Below are 19,358 nucleotides of genomic sequence, written 5' to 3' on the forward strand. Positions count from 1 at the left end.
GCATTTTGAGCTCTAAAATGACTTTCTGTGTCCAAAGACTAGAAACACACTGAAAAGGCTATTTCTGCTTTGTAACTGCATGAAAAAGCTTTCTCTCGCTGAGAAACAACGTTTAAAGCACTTCTAGACTTGTTTTGAGTTCATTTGCTCAGAAGCACTAAAACAGCATTTCTGCTCATAAGAAGTCAAAAACTAAGCAAAAAGTGCATTTTGAGCTCTAAAAAGACTTTCTGTGTCCAAAGACTAGAAACACACTGAAAAGGCTATTTCTGCTTTGTAACTGCATGAAAAAGCTTTCTCTCGCTGAGAAACAACGTTTAAAGCACTTCTAGACTTGTTTTGAGTTCATTTGCTCAGAAGCACTAAAACAGCATTTCTGCCCATAAGAAGTCAAAAACTAAGCAAAAAGTGCATTTTGAGCTCTAAAAAGACTTTCTGTGTCTAAAGCTAGAAACACACTGAAAAGGCTATTTCTGCTTTGTAACTGCATGAAAAAGCTTTCTCTCGCTGAGAAACAACGTTTAAAGCACTTCTAGACTTGTTTTGAGTTCATTTGCTCAGAAGCACTAAAACAGCATTTCTGCTCATAAGAAGTCAAAAACTAAGCAAAAAGTGCATTTTGAGCTCTAATAAGACTTTCTGTGTCCAAAGCTTGAAACACACTGAAAAGGCTATTTCTGCTTTGTAACTGCATGAAAAAGCTTTCTCTCGCTGAGAAACAACGTTTAAAGCACTTCTAGACTTGTTTTGAGTTCATTTGCTCAGAAGCACTAAAACAGCATTTCTGCCCATAAGAAGTCAAAAACTAAGCAAAAAGTGCATTTTGAGCTCTAATAAGACTTTCTGTGTCCAAAGACTAGAAACACACTGAAAAGGCTATTTCTGCTTTGTAACTGCATGAAAAAGCTTTCTCTCGCTGAGAAACAACGTTTAAAGCACTTCTAGACTTGTTTTGAGTTCATTTGCTCAGAAGCACTAAAACAGCATTTCTGCTCATAAGAAGTCAAAAACTAAGCAAAAAGTGCATTTTGAGCTCTAATAAGACTTTCTGTGTCCAAAGCTTTAAACACACTGAAAAGGCTATTTCTGCTTTGTAACTGCATGAAAAAGCTTTCTCTCGCTGAGAAACAACGTTTAAAGCACTTCTAGACTTGTTTTGAGTTCATTTGCTCAGAAGCACTAAAACAGCATTTCTGCTCATAAGAAGTCAAAAACTAAGCAAAAAGTGCATTTTGAGCTCTAAAATGACTTTCTGTGTCCAAAGACTAGAAACACACTGAAAAGGCTATTTCTGCTTTGTAACTGCATGAAAAAGCTTTTCTCTCGCTGAGAAACAACGTTTAAAGCACTTCTAGACTTGTTTTGAGTTCATTTGCTCAGAAGCACTAAAACAGCATTTCTGCTCATAAGAAGTCAAAAACTAAGCAAAAAGTGCATTTTGAGCTCTAATAAGACTTTCTGTGTCCAAAGCTTGAAACACACTGAAAAGGCTATTTCTGCTTTGTAACTGCATGAAAAAGCTTTCTCTCGCTGAGAAACAACGTTTAAAGCACTTCTAGACTTGTTTTGAGTTCATTTGCTCAGAAGCACTAAAACAGCATTTCTGCCCATAAGAAGTCAAAAACTAAGCAAAAAGTGCATTTTGAGCTCTAATAAGACTTTCTGTGTCCAAAGCTTGAAACACACTGAAAAGGCTATTTCTGCTTTGTAACTGCATGAAAAAGCTTTCTCTCGCTGAGAAACAACGTTTAAAGCACTTCTAGACTTGTTTTGAGTTCATTTGCTCAGAAGCACTAAAACAGCATTTCTGCTCATAAGAAGTCAAAAACTAAGCAAAAAGTGCATTTTGAGCTCTAATAAGACTTTCTGTGTCCAAAGCTTGAAACACACTGAAAAGGCTATTTCTGCTTTGTAACTGCATGAAAAAGCTTTCTCTCGCTGAGAAACAACGTTTAAAGCACTTCTAGACTTGTTTTGAGTTCATTTGCTCAGAAGCACTAAAACAGCATTTCTGCTCATAAGAAGTCAAAAACTAAGCAAAAAGTGCATTTTGAGCTCTAAAATGACTTTCTGTGTCCAAAGACTAGAAACACACTGAAAAGGCTATTTCTGCTTTGTAACTGCATGAAAAAGCTTTCTCTCGCTGAGAAACAACGTTTAAAGCACTTCTAGACTTGTTTTGAGTTCATTTGCTCAGAAGCACTAAAACAGCATTTCTGCTCATAAGAAGTCAAAAACTAAGCAAAAGTGCATTTTGAGCTCTAAAAAGACTTTCTGTGTCCAAAGCTTGAAACACACTGAAAAGGCTATTTCTGCTTTGTTGTAACTGCATGAAAAAGCTTTCTCTCGCTGAGAAACAACGTTTAAAGCACTTCTAGACTTGTTTTGAGTTCATTTGCTCAGAAGCACTAAAACAGCATTTCTGCCCATAAGAAGTCAAAAACTAAGCAAAAAGTGCATTTTGAGCTCTAAAAAGACTTTCTGTGTCCAAAGCTAGAAACACACTGAAAAGGCTATTTCTGCTTTGTAACTGCATGAAAAAGCTTTCTCTCGCTGAGAAACAACGTTTAAAGCACTTCTAGACTTGTTTTGAGTTCATTTGCTCAGAAGCACTAAAACAGCATTTCTGCTCATAAGAAGTCAAAAACTAAGCAAAAAGTGCATTTTGAGCTCTAATAAGACTTTCTGTGTCCAAAGCTTGAAACACACTGAAAAGGCTATTTCTGCTTTGTAACTGCATGAAAAAGCTTTCTCTCGCTGAGAAACAACGTTTAAAGCACTTCTAGACTTGTTTTGAGTTCATTTGCTCAGAAGCACTAAAACAGCATTTCTGCCCATAAGAAGTCAAAAACTAAGCAAAAAGTGCATTTTGAGCTCTAAAAAGACTTTCTGTGTCCAAAGACTAGAAACACACTGAAAAGGCTATTTCTGCTTTGTAACTGCATGAAAAAGCTTTCTCTCGCTGAGAAACAACGTTTAAAGCACTTCTAGACTTGTTTTGAGTTCATTTGCTCAGAAGCACTAAAACAGCATTTCTGCTCATAAGAAGTCAAAAACTAAGCAAAAAGTGCATTTTGAGCTCTAATAAGACTTTCTGTGTCCAAAGCTTGAAACACACTGAAAAGGCTATTTCTGCTTTGTAACTGCATGAAAAAGCTTTCTCTCGCTGAGAAACAACGTTTAAAGCACTTCTAGACTTGTTTTTTTGAGTTCATTTGCTCAGAAGCACTAAAACAGCATTTCTGCTCATAAGAAGTCAAAAACTAAGCAAAAAGTGCATTTTGAGCTCTAAAATGACTTTCTGTGTCTAAAGACTAGAAACACACTGAAAAGGCTATTTCTGCTTTGTAACTGCATGAAAAAGCTTTCTCTCGCTGAGAAACAACGTTTAAAGCACTTCTAGACTTGTTTTGAGTTCATTTGCTCAGAAGCACTAAAACAGCATTTCTGCTCATAAGAAGTCAAAAACTAAGCAAAAAGTGCATTTTGAGCTCTAATAAGACTTTCTGTGTCCAAAGCTTGAAACACACTGAAAAGGCTATTTCTGCTTTGTAACTGCATGAAAAAGCTTTCTCTCGCTGAGAAACAACGTTTAAAGCACTTCTAGACTTGTTTTGAGTTCATTTGCTCAGAAGCACTAAAACAGCATTTCTGCCCATAAGAAGTCAAAAACTAAGCAAAAGTGCATTTTGAGCTCTAATAAGACTTTCTGTGTCCAAAGCTTGAAACACACTGAAAAGGCTATTTCTGCTTTGTAACTGCATGAAAAAGCTTTCTCTCGCTGAGAAACAACGTTTAAAGCACTAGACTTGTTTTGAGTTCATTTGCTCAGAAGCACTAAAACAGCATTTCTGCTCATAAGAAGTCAAAAACTAAGCAAAAAGTGCATTTTGAGCTCTAATAAGACTTTCTGTGTCCAAAGCTTGAAACACACTGAAAAGGCTATTTCTGCTTTGTAACTGCATGAAAAAGCTTTCTCTCGCTGAGAAACAACGTTTAAAGCACTTCTAGACTTGTTTTGAGTTCATTTGCTCAGAAGCACTAAAACAGCATTTCTGCCCATAAGAAGTCAAAAACTAAGCAAAAAGTGCATTTTGAGCTCTAATAAGACTTTCTGTGTCCAAAGCTTGAAACACACTGAAAAGGCTATTTCTGCTTTGTAACTGCATGAAAAAGCTTTCTCTCTGAGAAACAACGTTTAAAGCACTTCTAGACTTGTTTTGAGTTCATTTGCTCAGAAGCACTAAAACAGCATTTCTGCTCATAAGAAGTCAAAAACTAAGCAAAAAGTGCATTTTGAGCTCTAAAAAGACTTTCTGTGTCCAAAGACTAGAAACACACTGAAAAGGCTATTTCTGCTTTGTAACTGCATGAAAAAGCTTTCTCTCGCTGAGAAACAACGTTTAAAGCACTTCTAGACTTGTTTTGAGTTCATTTGCTCAGAAGCACTAAAACAGCATTTCTGCTCATAAGAAGTCAAAAACTAAGCAAAAAGTGCATTTTGAGCTCTAAAAGACTTTCTGTGTCCAAGAGCTAGAAACACACTGAAAAGGCTATTTCTGCTTTGTAACTGCATGAAAAAGCTTTCTCTCGCTGAGAAACAACGTTTAAAGCACTTCTAGACTTGTTTTGAGTTCATTTGCTCAGAAGCACTAAAACAGCATTTCTGCTCATAAGAAGTCAAAAACTAAGCAAAAAGTGCATTTTGAGCTCTAAAAAGACTTTCTGTGTCCAAAGCTTGAAACACACTGAAAAGGCTATTTCTGCTTTGTAACTGCATGAAAAAGCTTTCTCTCGCTGAGAAACAACGTTTAAAGCACTTCTAGACTTGTTTTGAGTTCATTTGCTCAGAAGCACTAAAACAGCATTTCTGCTCATAAGAAGTCAAAAACTAAGCAAAAAGTGCATTTTGAGCTCTAATAAGACTTTCTGTGTCCAAAGCTTGAAACACACTGAAAAGGCTATTTCTGCTTTGTAACTGCATGAAAAAGCTTTCTCTCGCTGAGAAACAACGTTTAAAGCACTTCTAGACTTGTTTTGAGTTCATTTGCTCAGAAGCACTAAAACAGCATTTCTGCTCATAAGAAGTCAAAAACTAAGCAAAAAGTGCATTTTGAGCTCTAAAAAGACTTTCTGTGTCCAAGACTAGAAACACACTGAAAAGGCTATTTCTGCTTTGTAACTGCATGAAAAAGCTTTCTCTCGCTGAGAAACAACGTTTAAAGCACTTCTAGACTTGTTTTGAGTTCATTTGCTCAGAAGCACTAAAACAGCATTTCTGCTCATAAGAAGTCAAAAACTAAGCAAAAAGTGCATTTTGAGCTCTAAGACTTTCTGTGTCCAAAGCTTGAAACACACTGAAAAGGCTATTTCTGCTTTGTAACTGCATGAAAAAGCTTTCTCTCGCTGAGAAACAACGTTTAAAGCACTTCTAGACTTGTTTTGAGTTCATTTGCTCAGAAGCACTAAAACAGCATTTCTGCTCATAAGAAGTCAAAAACTAAGCAAAAAGTGCATTTTGAGCTCTAAAAAGACTTTCTGTGTCCAAAGACTAGAAACACACTGAAAAGGCTATTTCTGCTTTGTAACTGCATGAAAAAGCTTTCTCTCGCTGAGAAACAACGTTTAAAGCACTTCTAGACTTGTTTTGAGTTCATTTGCTCAGAAGCACTAAAACAGCATTTCTGCTCATAAGAAGTCAAAAACTAAGCAAAAAGTGCATTTTGAGCTCTAATAAGACTTTCTGTGTCCAAAGCTTGAAACACACTGAAAAGGCTATTTCTGCTTTGTAACTGCATGAAAAAGCTTTCTCTCGCTGAGAAACAACGTTTAAAGCACTTCTAGACTTGTTTTGAGTTCATTTGCTCAGAAGCACTAAAACAGCATTTCTGCTCATAAGAAGTCAAAAACTAAGCAAAAAGTGCATTTTGAGCTCTAATAAGACTTTCTGTGTCCAAAGCTTGAAACACACTGAAAAGGCTATTTCTGCTTTGTAACTGCATGAAAAAGCTTTCTCTCGCTGAGAAACAACGTTTAAAGCACTTCTAGACTTGTTTTGAGTTCATTTGCTCAGAAGCACTAAAACAGCATTTCTGCTCATAAGAAGTCAAAAACTAAGCAAAAAGTGCATTTTGAGCTCTAATAAGACTTTCTGTGTCCAAAGCTTGAAACACACTGAAAAGGCTATTTCTGCTTTGTAACTGCATGAAAAAGCTTTCTCTCGCTGAGAAACAACGTTTAAAGCACTTCTAGACTTGTTTTGAGTTCATTTGCTCAGAAGCACTAAAACAGCATTTCTGCCCATAAGAAGTCAAAAACTAAGCAAAAGTGCATTTTGAGCTCTAAAAAGACTTTCTGTGTCCAAGACTAGAAACACACTGAAAAGGCTATTTCTGCTTTGTAACTGCATGAAAAAGCTTTCTCTCGCTGAGAAACAACGTTTAAAGCACTTCTAGACTTGTTTTGAGTTCATTTGCTCAGAAGCACTAAAACAGCATTTCTGCTCATAAGAAGTCAAAAACTAAGCAAAAAGTGCATTTTGAGCTCTAATAAGACTTTCTGTGTCCAAAGCTTGAAACACACTGAAAAGGCTATTTCTGCTTTGTAACTGCATGAAAAAGCTTTCTCTCGCTGAGAAACAACGTTTAAAGCACTTCTAGACTTGTTTTGAGTTCATTTGCTCAGAAGCACTAAAACAGCATTTCTGCCCATAAGAAGTCAAAAACTAAGCAAAAAGTGCATTTTGAGCTCTAATAAGACTTTCTGTGTCCAAAGACTAGAAACACACTGAAAAGGCTATTTCTGCTTTGTAACTGCATGAAAAAGCTTTCTCTCGCTGAGAAACAACGTTTAAAGCACTTCTAGACTTGTTTTGAGTTCATTTGCTCAGAAGCACTAAAACAGCATTTCTGCTCATAAGAAGTCAAAAACTAAGCAAAAGTGCATTTTGAGCTCTAATAAGACTTTCTGTGTCCAAAGCTTGAAACACACTGAAAAGGCTATTTCTGCTTTGTAACTGCATGAAAAAGCTTTCTCTCGCTGAGAAACAACGTTTAAAGCACTTCTAGACTTGTTTTGAGTTCATTTGCTCAGAAGCACTAAAACAGCATTTCTGCTCATAAGAAGTCAAAAACTAAGCAAAAAGTGCATTTTGAGCTCTAAAATGACTTTCTGTGTCCAAGACTAGAAACACACTGAAAAGGCTATTTCTGCTTTGTAACTGCATGAAAAAAAGCTTTCTCTCGCTGAGAAACAACGTTTAAAGCACTTCTAGACTTGTTTTGAGTTCATTTGCTCAGAAGCACTAAAACAGCATTTCTGCTCATAAGAAGTCAAAAACTAAGCAAAAAGTGCATTTTGAGCTCTAATAAGACTTTCTGTGTCCAAAGCTTGAAACACACACTGAAAAGGCTATTTCTGCTTTGTAACTGCATGAAAAAGCTTTCTCTCGCTGAGAAACAACGTTTAAAGCACTTCTAGACTTGTTTTGAGTTCATTTGCTCAGAAGCACTAAAACAGCATTTCTGCTCATAAGAAGTCAAAAACTAAGCAAAAAGTGCATTTTGAGCTCTAATAAGACTTTCTGTGTCCAAAGCTTGAAACACACTGAAAAGGCTATTTCTGCTTTGTAACTGCATGAAAAAGCTTTCTCTCGCTGAGAAACAACGTTTAAAGCACTTCTAGACTTGTTTTGAGTTCATTTGCTCAGAAGCACTAAAACAGCATTTCTGCTCATAAGAAGTCAAAAACTAAGCAAAAAGTGCATTTTGAGCTCTAATAAGACTTTCTGTGTCCAAAGCTTGAAACACACTGAAAAGGCTAAAAGCTTTTTCTGCTTTGTAACTGCATGAAAAAGCTTTCTCTCGCTGAGAAACAACGTTTAAAGCACTTCTAGACTTGTTTTGAGTTCATTTGCTCAGAAGCACTAAAACAGCATTTCTGCCCATAAGAAGTCAAAAACTAAGCAAAAAGTGCATTTTGAGCTCTAATAAGACTTTCTGTGTCCAAAGCTTGAAACACACTGAAAAGGCTATTTCTGCTTTGTAACTGCATGAAAAAGCTTTCTCTCTGAGAAACAACGTTTAAAGCACTTCTAGACTTGTTTTGAGTTCATTTGCTCAGAAGCACTAAAACAGCATTTCTGCTCATAAGAAGTCAAAAACTAAGCAAAAAGTGCATTTTGAGCTCTAAAAAGACTTTCTGTGTCCAAGACTAGAAACACACTGAAAAGGCTATTTCTGCTTTGTAACTGCATGAAAAAGCTTTCTCTCGCTGAGAAACAACGTTTAAAGCACTTCTAGACTTGTTTTGAGTTCATTTGCTCAGAAGCACTAAAACAGCATTTCTGCCCATAAGAAGTCAAAAACTAAGCAAAAAGTGCATTTTGAGCTCTAAAAAGACTTTCTGTGTCCAAAGCTAGAAACACACTGAAAAGGCTATTTCTGCTTTGTAACTGCATGAAAAAGCTTTCTCTCGCTGAGAAACAACGTTTAAAGCACTTCTAGACTTGTTTTGAGTTCATTTGCTCAGAAGCACTAAAACAGCATTTCTGCATAAGAAGTCAAAAACTAAGCAAAAAGTGCATTTTGAGCTCTAAAAAGACTTTCTGTGTCAAAGCTAGAAACACACTGAAAAGGCTATTTCTGCTTTGTAACTGCATGAAAAAGCTTTCTCTCGCTGAGAAACAACGTTTAAAGCACTTCTAGACTTGTTTTGAGTTCATTTGCTCAGAAGCACTAAAACAGCATTTCTGCTCATAAGAAGTCAAAAACTAAGCAAAAAGTGCATTTTGAGCTCTAATAAGACTTTCTGTGTCCAAAGCTTGAAACACACTGAAAAGGCTATTTCTGCTTTGTAACTGCATGAAAAAGCTTTCTCTCGCTGCTGAGAAACAACGTTTAAAGCACTTCTAGACTTGTTTTGAGTTCATTTGCTCAGAAGCACTAAAACAGCATTTCTGCTCATAAGAAGTCAAAAACTAAGCAAAAAGTGCATTTTGAGCTCTAATAAGACTTTCTGTGTCCAAAGCTAGAAACACACTGAAAAGGCTATTTCTGCTTTGTAACTGCATGAAAAAGCTTTCTCTCGCTGAGAAACAACGTTTAAAGCACTTCTAGACTTGTTTTGAGTTCATTTGCTCAGAAGCACTAAAACAGCATTTCTGCTCATAAGAAGTCAAAAACTAAGCAAAAAGTGCATTTTGAGCTCTAATAAGACTTTCTGTGTCCAAAGCTTGAAACACACTGAAAAGGCTATTTCTGCTTTGTAACTGCATGAAAAAGCTTTCTCTCGCTGAGAAACAACGTTTAAAGCACTTCTAGACTTGTTTTTTTGAGTTCATTTGCTCAGAAGCACTAAAACAGCATTTCTGCTCATAAGAAGTCAAAAACTAAGCAAAAAGTGCATTTTGAGCTCTAAAAAGACTTTCTGTGTCCAAAGACTAGAAACACACTGAAAAGGCTATTTCTGCTTTGTAACTGCATGAAAAAGCTTTCTCTCGCTGAGAAACAACGTTTAAAGCACTTCTAGACTTGTTTTGAGTTCATTTGCTCAGAAGCACTAAAACAGCATTTCTGCTCATAAGAAGTCAAAAACTAAGCAAAAAGTGCATTTTGAGCTCTAATAAGACTTTCTGTGTCCAAAGCTTGAAACACACTGAAAAGGCTATTTCTGCTTTGTAACTGCATGAAAAAGCTTTCTCTCGCTGAGAAACAACGTTTAAAGCACTTCTAGACTTGTTTTGAGTTCATTTGCTCAGAAGCACTAAAACAGCATTTCTGCTCATAAGAAGTCAAAAACTAAGCAAAAAGTGCATTTTGAGCTCTAATAAGACTTTCTGTGTGTCCAAAGCTTGAAGCTAGAAACACACTGAAAAGGCTATTTCTGCTTTGTAACTGCATGAAAAAGCTTTCTCTCGCTGAGAAACAACGTTTAAAGCACTTCTAGACTTGTTTTGAGTTCATTTGCTCAGAAGCACTAAAACAGCATTTCTGCTCATAAGAAGTCAAAAACTAAGCAAAAAGTGCATTTTGAGCTCTAAAAAGACTTTCTGTGTCCAAAGCTAGAAACACACTGAAAAGGCTATTTCTGCTTTGTAACTGCATGAAAAAGCTTTCTCTCGCTGAGAAACAACGTTTAAAGCACTTCTAGACTTGTTTTGAGTTCATTTGCTCAGAAGCACTAAAACAGCATTTCTGCTCATAAGAAGTCAAAAACTAAGCAAAAAGTGCATTTTGAGCTCTAATAAGACTTTCTGTGTCCAAAGCTTGAAACACACTGAAAAGGCTATTTCTGCTTTGTAACTGCATGAAAAAGCTTTCTCTCGCTGAGAAACAACGTTTAAAGCACTTCTAGACTTGTTTTGAGTTCATTTGCTCAGAAGCACTAAAACAGCATTTCTGCTCATAAGAAGTCAAAAACTAAGCAAAAAGTGCATTTTGAGCTCTAAAAAGACTTTCTGTGTCCAAAGCTAGAAACACACTGAAAAGGCTATTTCTGCTTTGTAACTGCATGAAAAAGCTTTCTCTCGCTGAGAAACAACGTTTAAAGCACTTCTAGACTTGTTTTGAGTTCATTTGCTCAGAAGCACTAAAACAGCATTTCTGCCCATAAGAAGTCAAAAACTAAGCAAAAAGTGCATTTTGAGCTCTAAAAAGACTTTCTGTGTCCAAGACTAGAAACACACTGAAAAGGCTATTTCTGCTTTGTAACTGCATGAAAAAGCTTTCTCTCTGAGAAACAACGTTTAAAGCACTTCTAGACTTGTTTTGAGTTCATTTGCTCAGAAGCACTAAAACAGCATTTCTGCTCATAAGAAGTCAAAAACTAAGCAAAAAGTGCATTTTGAGCTCTAATAAGACTTTCTGTGTCCAAAGCTTGAAACACACTGAAAAGGCTATTTCTGCTTTGTAACTGCATGAAAAAGCTTTCTCTCGCTGAGAAACAACGTTTAAAGCACTTCTAGACTTGTTTTGAGTTCATTTGCTCAGAAGCACTAAAACAGCATTTCTGCTCATAAGAAGTCAAAAACTAAGCAAAAAGTGCATTTTGAGCTCTAAAAAGACTTTCTGTGTCCAGAGCTAGAAACACACTGAAAAGGCTATTTCTGCTTTGTAACTGCATGAAAAAAAGCTTTCTCTCGCTGAGAAACAACGTTTAAAGCACTTCTAGACTTGTTTTGAGTTCATTTGCTCAGAAGCACTAAAACAGCATTTCTGCTCATAAGAAGTCAAAAACTAAGCAAAAAGTGCATTTTGAGCTCTAAAAAGACTTTCTGTGTCCAAGACTAGAAACACACTGAAAAGGCTATTTCTGCTTTGTAACTGCATGAAAAAGCTTTCTCTCGCTGAGAAACAACGTTTAAAGCACTTCTAGACTTGTTTTGAGTTCATTTGCTCAGAAGCACTAAAACAGCATTTCTGCTCATAAGAAGTCAAAAACTAAGCAAAAAGTGCATTTTGAGCTCTAATAAGACTTTCTGTGTCCAAAGACTAGAAACACACTGAAAAGGCTATTTCTGCTTTGTAACTGCATGAAAAAGCTTTCTCTCGCTGAGAAACAACGTTTAAAGCACTTCTAGACTTGTTTTGAGTTCATTTGCTCAGAAGCACTAAAACAGCATTTCTGCTCATAAGAAGTCAAAAACTAAGCAAAAAGTGCATTTTGAGCTCTAATAAGACTTTCTGTGTCCAAAGCTTGAAACACACTGAAAAGGCTATTTCTGCTTTGTAACTGCATGAAAAAGCTTTCTCTCGCTGAGAAACAACGTTTAAAGCACTTCTAGACTTGTTTTGAGTTCATTTGCTCAGAAGCACTAAAACAGCATTTCTGCTCATAAGAAGTCAAAAAAACAAAAAAGTGCATTTTGAGCTCTAAAAAGACTTTCTGTGTCCAAAGCTAGAAACACACTGAAAAGGCTATTTCTGCTTTGTAACTGCATGAAAAAGCTTTCTCTCGCTGAGAAACAACGTTTAAAGCACTTCTAGACTTGTTTTGAGTTCATTTGCTCAGAAGCACTAAAACAGCATTTCTGCTCATAAGAAGTCAAAAACTAAGCAAAAAGTGCATTTTGAGCTCTAATAAGACTTTCTGTGTCCAAAGCTTGAAACACACTGAAAAGGCTATTTCTGCTTTGTAACTGCATGAAAAAGCTTTCTCTCGCTGAGAAACAACGTTTAAAGCACTTCTAGACTTGTTTTGAGTTCATTTGCTCAGAAGCACTAAAACAGCATTTCTGCTCATAAGAAGTCAAAAACTAAGCAAAAAGTGCATTTTGAGCTCTAATAAGACTTTCTGTGTCCAAAGCTTGAAACACACTGAAAAGGCTATTTCTGCTTTGTAACTGCATGAAAAAGCTTTCTCTCGCTGAGAAACAACGTTTAAAGCACTTCTAGACTTGTTTTGAGTTCATTTGCTCAGAAGCACTAAAACAGCATTTCTGCTCATAAGAAGTCAAAAACTAAGCAAAAGTGCATTTTGAGCTCTAATAAGACTTTCTGTGTCCAAAGCTTGAAACACACTGAAAAGGCTATTTCTGCTTTGTAACTGCATGAAAAAGCTTTCTCTCTGAGAGAAACAACGTTTAAAGCACTTCTAGACTTGTTTTGAGTTCATTTGCTCAGAAGCACTAAAACAGCATTTCTGCCCATAAGAAGTCAAAAACTAAGCAAAAAGTGCATTTTGAGCTCTAAAAAGACTTTCTGTGTCCAAAGACTAGAAACACACTGAAAAGGCTATTTCTGCTTTGTAACTGCATGAAAAAGCTTTCTCTCGCTGAGAAACAACGTTTAAAGCACTTCTAGACTTGTTTTGAGTTCATTTGCTCAGAAGCACTAAAACAGCATTTCTGCTCATAAGAAGTCAAAAACTAAGCAAAAAGTGCATTTTGAGCTCTAATAAGACTTTCTGTGTCCAAGACTAGAAACACACTGAAAAGGCTATTTCTGCTTTGTAACTGCATGAAAAAGCTTTCTCTCGCTGAGAAACAACGTTTAAAGCACTTCTAGACTTGTTTTGAGTTCATTTGCTCAGAAGCACTAAAACAGCATTTCTGCTCATAAGAAGTCAAAAACTAAGCAAAAAGTGCATTTTGAGCTCTAATAAGACTTTCGGTGTCCAGAGCTTGAAACACACTGAAAAGGTTATTTTTGCTAGGTAACTGCATGAAAAAGCTTTCTCTCGCTGAGAAACAACGTTTAAAGCACTTCTAGACTTGTTTTGAGTTCATTTGCTCAGAAGCACTAAAACAGCATTTCTGCTCATAAGAAGTCAAAAACTAAGCAAAAAGTGCATTTTGAGCTCTAATAAGACTTTCTGTGTCCAAAGCTTGAAACACACTGAAAAGGCTATTTCTGCTTTGTAACTGCATGAAAAAGCTTTCTCTTGCTGAGAAACAACGTTTAAAGCACTTCTAGACTTGTTTTGAGTTCATTTGCTCAGAAGCACTAAAACAGCATTTCTGCTCATAAGAAGTCAAAAACTAAGCAAAAAGTGCATTTTGAGCTCTAACAAGACTTTCTGTGTCCAAAGCTTGAAACACACTGAAAAGGCTATTTCTGCTTTGTAACTGCATGAAAAAGCTTTCTCTCGCTGAGAAACAACGTTTAAAGCACTTCTAGACTTGTTTTGAGTTCATTTGCTCAGAAGCACTAAAACAGCATTTCTGCCCATAAGAAGTCAAAAACTAAGCAAAAAGTGCATTTTGAGCTCTAAAATGACTTTCTGTGTCCAAGACTAGAAACACACTGAAAAGGCTATTTCTGCTTTGTAACTGCATGAAAAAGCTTTCTCTCGCTGAGAAACAACGTTTAAAGCACTTCTAGACTTGTTTTGAGTTCATTTGCTCAGAAGCACTAAAACAGCATTTCTGCTCATAAGAAGTCAAAAACTAAGCAAAAAGTGCATTTTGAGCTCTAATAAGACTTTCTGTGTCCAAAGCTTGAAACACACTGAAAAGGCTATTTCTGCTTTGTAACTGCATGAAAAAGCTTTCTCTCGCTGAGAAACAACGTTTAAAGCACTTCTAGACTTGTTTTGAGTTCATTTGCTCAGAAGCACTAAAACAGCATTTCTGCTCATAAGAAGTCAAAAACTAAGCAAAAAGTGCATTTTGAGCTCTAAAAAGACTTTCTGTGTCCAAGACTAGAAACACACTGAAAAGGCTATTTCTGCTTTGTAACTGCATGAAAAAGCTTTCTCTCGCTGAGAAACAACGTTTAAAGCACTTCTAGACTTGTTTTGAGTTCATTTGCTCAGAAGCACTAAAACAGCATTTCTGCTCATAAGAAGTCAAAAACTAAGCAAAAAGTGCATTTTGAGCTCTAATAAGACTTTCTGTGTCCAAAGCTTGAAACACACTGAAAAGGCTATTTCTGCTTTGTAACTGCATGAAAAAGCTTTCTCTCGCTGAGAAACAACGTTTAAAGCACTTCTAGACTTGTTTTGAGTTCATTTGCTCAGAAGCACTAAAACAGCATTTCTGCTCATAAGAAGTCAAAAACTAAGCAAAAAGTGCATTTTGAGCTCTAATAAGACTTTCTGTGTCCAAAGCTTGAAACACACTGAAAAGGCTATTTCTGCTTTGTAACTGCATGAAAAAGCTTTCTCTCGCTGAGAAACAACGTTTAAAGCACTTCTAGACTTGTTTTGAGTTCATTTGCTCAGAAGCACTAAAACAGCATTTCTGCTCATAAGAAGTCAAAAACTAAGCAAAAAGTGCATTTTGAGCTCTAATAAGACTTTCTGTGTCCAAGAGCTTGAAACACACTGAAAAGGCTATTTCTGCTTTGTAACTGCATGAAAAAGCTTTCTCTCGCTGAGAAACAACGTTTAAAGCACTTCTAGACTTGTTTTGAGTTCATTTGCTCAGAAGCACTAAAACAGCATTTCTGCTCATAAGAAGTCAAAAACTAAGCAAAAAGTGCATTTTGAGCTCTAATAAGACTTTCTGTGTCCAAAGCTTGAAACACACTGAAAAGGCTATTTCTGCTTTGTAACTGCATGAAAAAGCTTTCTCTCGCTGAGAAACAACGTTTAAAGCACTTCTAGACTTGTTTTGAGTTCATTTGCTCAGAAGCACTAAAACAGCATTTCTGCTCATAAGAAGTCAAAAACTAAGCAAAAAGTGCATTTTGAGCTCTAATAAGACTTTCTGTGTCCAAAGACTAGAAACACACTGAAAAGGCTATTTCTGCTTTGTAACTGCATGAAAAAGCTTTCTCTCGCTGAGAAACAACGTTTAAAGCACTTCTAGACTTGTTTTGAGTTCATTTGCTCAGAAGCACTAAAACAGCATTTCTGCTCATAAGAAGTCAAAAACTAAGCAAAAAGTGCATTTTGAGCTCTAAAATGACTTTCTGTGCAAAGACTAGAAACACACTGAAAAGGCTATTTCTGCTTTGTAACTGCATGAAAAAGCTTTCTCTCGCTGAGAAACAACGTTTAAAGCACTTCTAGACTTGTTTTGAGTTCATTTGCTCAGAAGCACTAAAACAGCATTTCTGCTCATAAGAAGTAAAAAAACTAAGCAAAAAGTGCATTTTGAGCTCTAATAAGACTTTCTGTGTCCAAAGCTAGAAACACACTGAAAAGGCTATTTCTGCTTTGTAACTGCATGAAAAAGCTTTCTCTCGCTGAGAAACAACGTTTAAAGCACTTCTAGACTTGTTTTGAGTTCATTTGCTCAGAAGCACTAAAACAGCATTTCTGCTCATAAGAAGTCAAAAACTAAGCAAAAAGTGCATTTTGAGCTTTAATAAGACTTTCTGTGTCCAAAGCTTGAAACACACTGAAAAGGCTATTTCTGCTTTGTAACTGCATGAAAAAGCTTTCTCTCGCTGAGAAACAACGTTTAAAGCACTTCTAGACTTGTTTTGAGTTCATTTGCTCAGAAGCACTAAAACAGCATTTCTGCTCATAAGAAGTCAAAAACTAAGCAAAAAGTGCATTTTGAGCTCTAATAAGACTTTCTGTGTCCAAAGCTAGAAACACACTGAAAAGGCTATTTCTGCTTTGTAACTGCATGAAAAAGCTTTCTCTCGCTGAGAAACAACGTTTAAAGCACTTCTAGACTTGTTTTGAGTTCATTTGCTCAGAAGCACTAAAACAGCATTTCTGCTCATAAGAAGTCAAAAACTAAGCAAAAAGTGCATTTTGAGCTCTAATAAGACTTTCTGTGTCCAAAGCTTGAAACACACTGAAAAGGCTATTTCTGCTTTGTAACTGCATGAAAAAGCTTTCTCTCGCTGAGAAACAACGTTTAAAGCACTTCTAGACTTGTTTTGAGTTCATTTGCTCAGAAGCACTAAAACAGCATTTCTGCTCATAAGAAGTCAAAAACTAAGCAAAAAGTGCATTTTGAGCTCTAATAAGACTTTCTGTGTCCAAAGACTTGAAACACACTGAAAAGGCTATTTCTGCTTTGTAACTGCATGAAAAAGCTTTCTCTCGCTGAGAAACAACGTTTAAAGCACTTCTAGACTTGTTTTGAGTTCATTTGCTCAGAAGCACTAAAACAGCATTTCTGCTCATAAGAAGTCAAAAACTAAGCAAAAAGTGCATTTTGAGCTCTAATAAGACTTTCTGTGTCCAAAGACTAGAAACACACTGAAAAGGCTATTTCTGCTTTGTAACTGCATGAAAAAGCTTTCTCTCTGAGAAACAACGTTTAAAGCACTTCTAGACTTGTTTTGAGTTCATTTGCTCAGAAGCACTAAAACAGCATTTCTGCTCATAAGAAGTCAAAAACTAAGCAAAAAGTGCATTTTGAGCTCTAAAAAGACTTTCTGTGTCCAAAGACTAGAAACACACTGAAAAGGCTATTTCTGCTTTGTAACTGCATGAAAAAGCTTTCTCTCGCTGAGAAACAACGTTTTAAAGCACTTCTAGACTTGTTTTGAGTTCATTTGCTCAGAAGCACTAAAACAGCATTTCTGCTCATAAGAAGTCAAAAACTAAGCAAAAAGTGCATTTTGAGCTCTAATAAGACTTTCTGTGTCCAAAGCTTGAAACACACTGAAAAGGCTATTTCTGCTTTGTAACTGCATGAAAAAGCTTTCTCTCGCTGAGAAACAACGTTTAAAGCACTTCTAGACTTGTTTTGAGTTCATTTGCTCAGAAGCACTAAAACAGCATTTCTGCTCATAAGAAGTCAAAAACTAAGCAAAAAGTGCATTTTGAGCTCTAAAAAGACTTTCTGTGTCCAAGACTAGAAACACACTGAAAAGGCTATTTCTGCTTTGTAACTGCATGAAAAAGCTTTCTCTCGCTGAGAAACAACGTTTAAAGCACTTCTAGACTTGTTTTGAGTTCATTTGCTCAGAAGCACTAAAACAGCATTTCTGCTCATAAGAAGTCAAAAACTAAGCAAAAAGTGCATTTTGAGCTCTAATAAGACTTTCTGTGTCCAAAGCTTGAAACACACTGAAAAGGCTATTTCTGCTTTGTAACTGCATGAAAAAGCTTTCTCTCGCTGAGAAACAACGTTTAAAGCACTTCTAGACTTGTTTTGAGTTCATTTGCTCAGAAGCACTAAAACAGCATTTCTGCTCATAAGAAGTCAAAAACTAAGCAAAAGTGCATTTTGAGCTCTAATAAGACTTTCTGTGTCCAAAGCTTGAAACACACTGAAAAGGCTATTTCTGCTTTGTAACTGCATGAAAAAGCTTTCTCTCGCTGAGAAACAACGTTTAAAGCACTTCTAGACTTGTTTTGAGTTCATTTGCTCAGAAGCACTAAAACAGCATTTCTGCTCATAAGAAGTCAAAAACTAAGCAAAAAGTGCATTTTGAGCTCTAAAAAGACTTTCTGTGTCCAAAGACTAGAAACACACTGAAAAGGCTATTTCTGCTTTGTAACTGCATGAAAAAGCTTTCTCTCTGAGAGAAACAACGTTTAAAGCACTTCTAGACTTGTTTTGAGTTCATTTGCTCAGAAGCACTAAAACAGCATTTCTGCTCATAAGAAGTCAAAAACTAAGCAAAAAGTGCATTTTGAGCTCTAATAAGACTTTCTGTGTCCAAAGCTAGAAACACACTGAAAAGGCTATTTCTGCTTTGTAACTGCATGAAAAAGCTTTCTCTCGCTGAGAAACAACGTTTAAAGCACTTCTAGACTTGTTTTGAGTTCATTTGCTCAGAAGCACTAAAACAGCATTTCTGCTCATAAGAAGTCAAAAACTAAGCAAAAAGTGCATTTTGAGCTCTAAAAAGACTTTCTGTGTCCAAAGACTAGAAACACACTGAAAAGGCTATTTCTGCTTTGTAACTGCATGAAAAAGCTTTCTCTCGCTGAGAAACAACGTTTAAAGCACTTCTAGACTTGTTTTGAGTTCATTTGCTCAGAAGCACTAAAACAGCATTTCTGCTCATAAGAAGTCAAAAACTAAGCAAAAAGTGCATTTTGAGCTCTAAAAAGACTTTCTGTGTCCAAGACTAGAAACACACTGAAAAGGCTATTTCTGCTTTGTAACTGCATGAAAAAGCTTTCTCTCGCTGAGAAACAACGTTTAAAGCACTTCTAGACTTGTTTTGAGTTCATTTGCTCAGAAGCACTAAAACAGCATTTCTGCTCATAAGAAGTCAAAAACTAAGCAAAAAGTGCATTTTGAGCTCTAATAAGACTTTCTGTGTCCAAAGCTTGAAACACACTGAAAAGGCTATTTCTGCTTTGTAACTGCATGAAAAAGCTTTCTCTCGCTGAGAAACAACGTTTAAAGCACTTCTAGACTTGTTTTGAGTTCATTTGCTCAGAAGCACTAAAACAGCATTTCTGCTCATAAGAAGTCAAAAACTAAGCAAAAAGTGCATTTTGAGCTCTAATAAGACTTTCTGTGTCCAAAGCTTGAAACACACTGAAAAGGCTATTTCTGCTTTGTAACTGCATGAAAAAGCTTTCTCTCGCTGAAACAACGTTTAAAAAGCTTCTAGACTTGTTTTGAGTTCATTTGCTCAGAAGCACTAAAACAGCATTTCTGCTCATAAGAAGTCAAAAACTAAGCAAAAAGTGCATTTTGAGCTCTAATAAGACTTTCTGTGTCCAAAGCTTGAAACACACTGAAAAGGCTATTTCTGCTTTGTAACTGCATGAAAAAGCTTTCTCTCGCTGAGAAACAACGTTTAAAGCACTTCTAGACTTGTTTTGAGTTCATTTGCTCAGAAGCACTAAAACAGCATTTCTGCCCATAAGAAGTCAAAAACTAAGCAAAAAGTGCATTTTGAGCTCTAAAATGACTTTCTGTGTCCAAAGACTAGAAACACACTGAAAAGGCTATTTCTGCTTTGTAACTGCATGAAAAAGCTTTCTCTCGCTGAGAAACAACGTTTAAAGCACTTCTAGACTTGTTTTGAGTTCATTTGCTCAGA

The sequence above is a fragment of the Puntigrus tetrazona genome, unplaced genomic scaffold (genome assembly GCF_018831695.1).
Source record: "Puntigrus tetrazona isolate hp1 unplaced genomic scaffold, ASM1883169v1 S000000651, whole genome shotgun sequence".
Classification (NCBI taxonomy): Eukaryota; Metazoa; Chordata; class Actinopteri; order Cypriniformes; family Cyprinidae; genus Puntigrus; species Puntigrus tetrazona.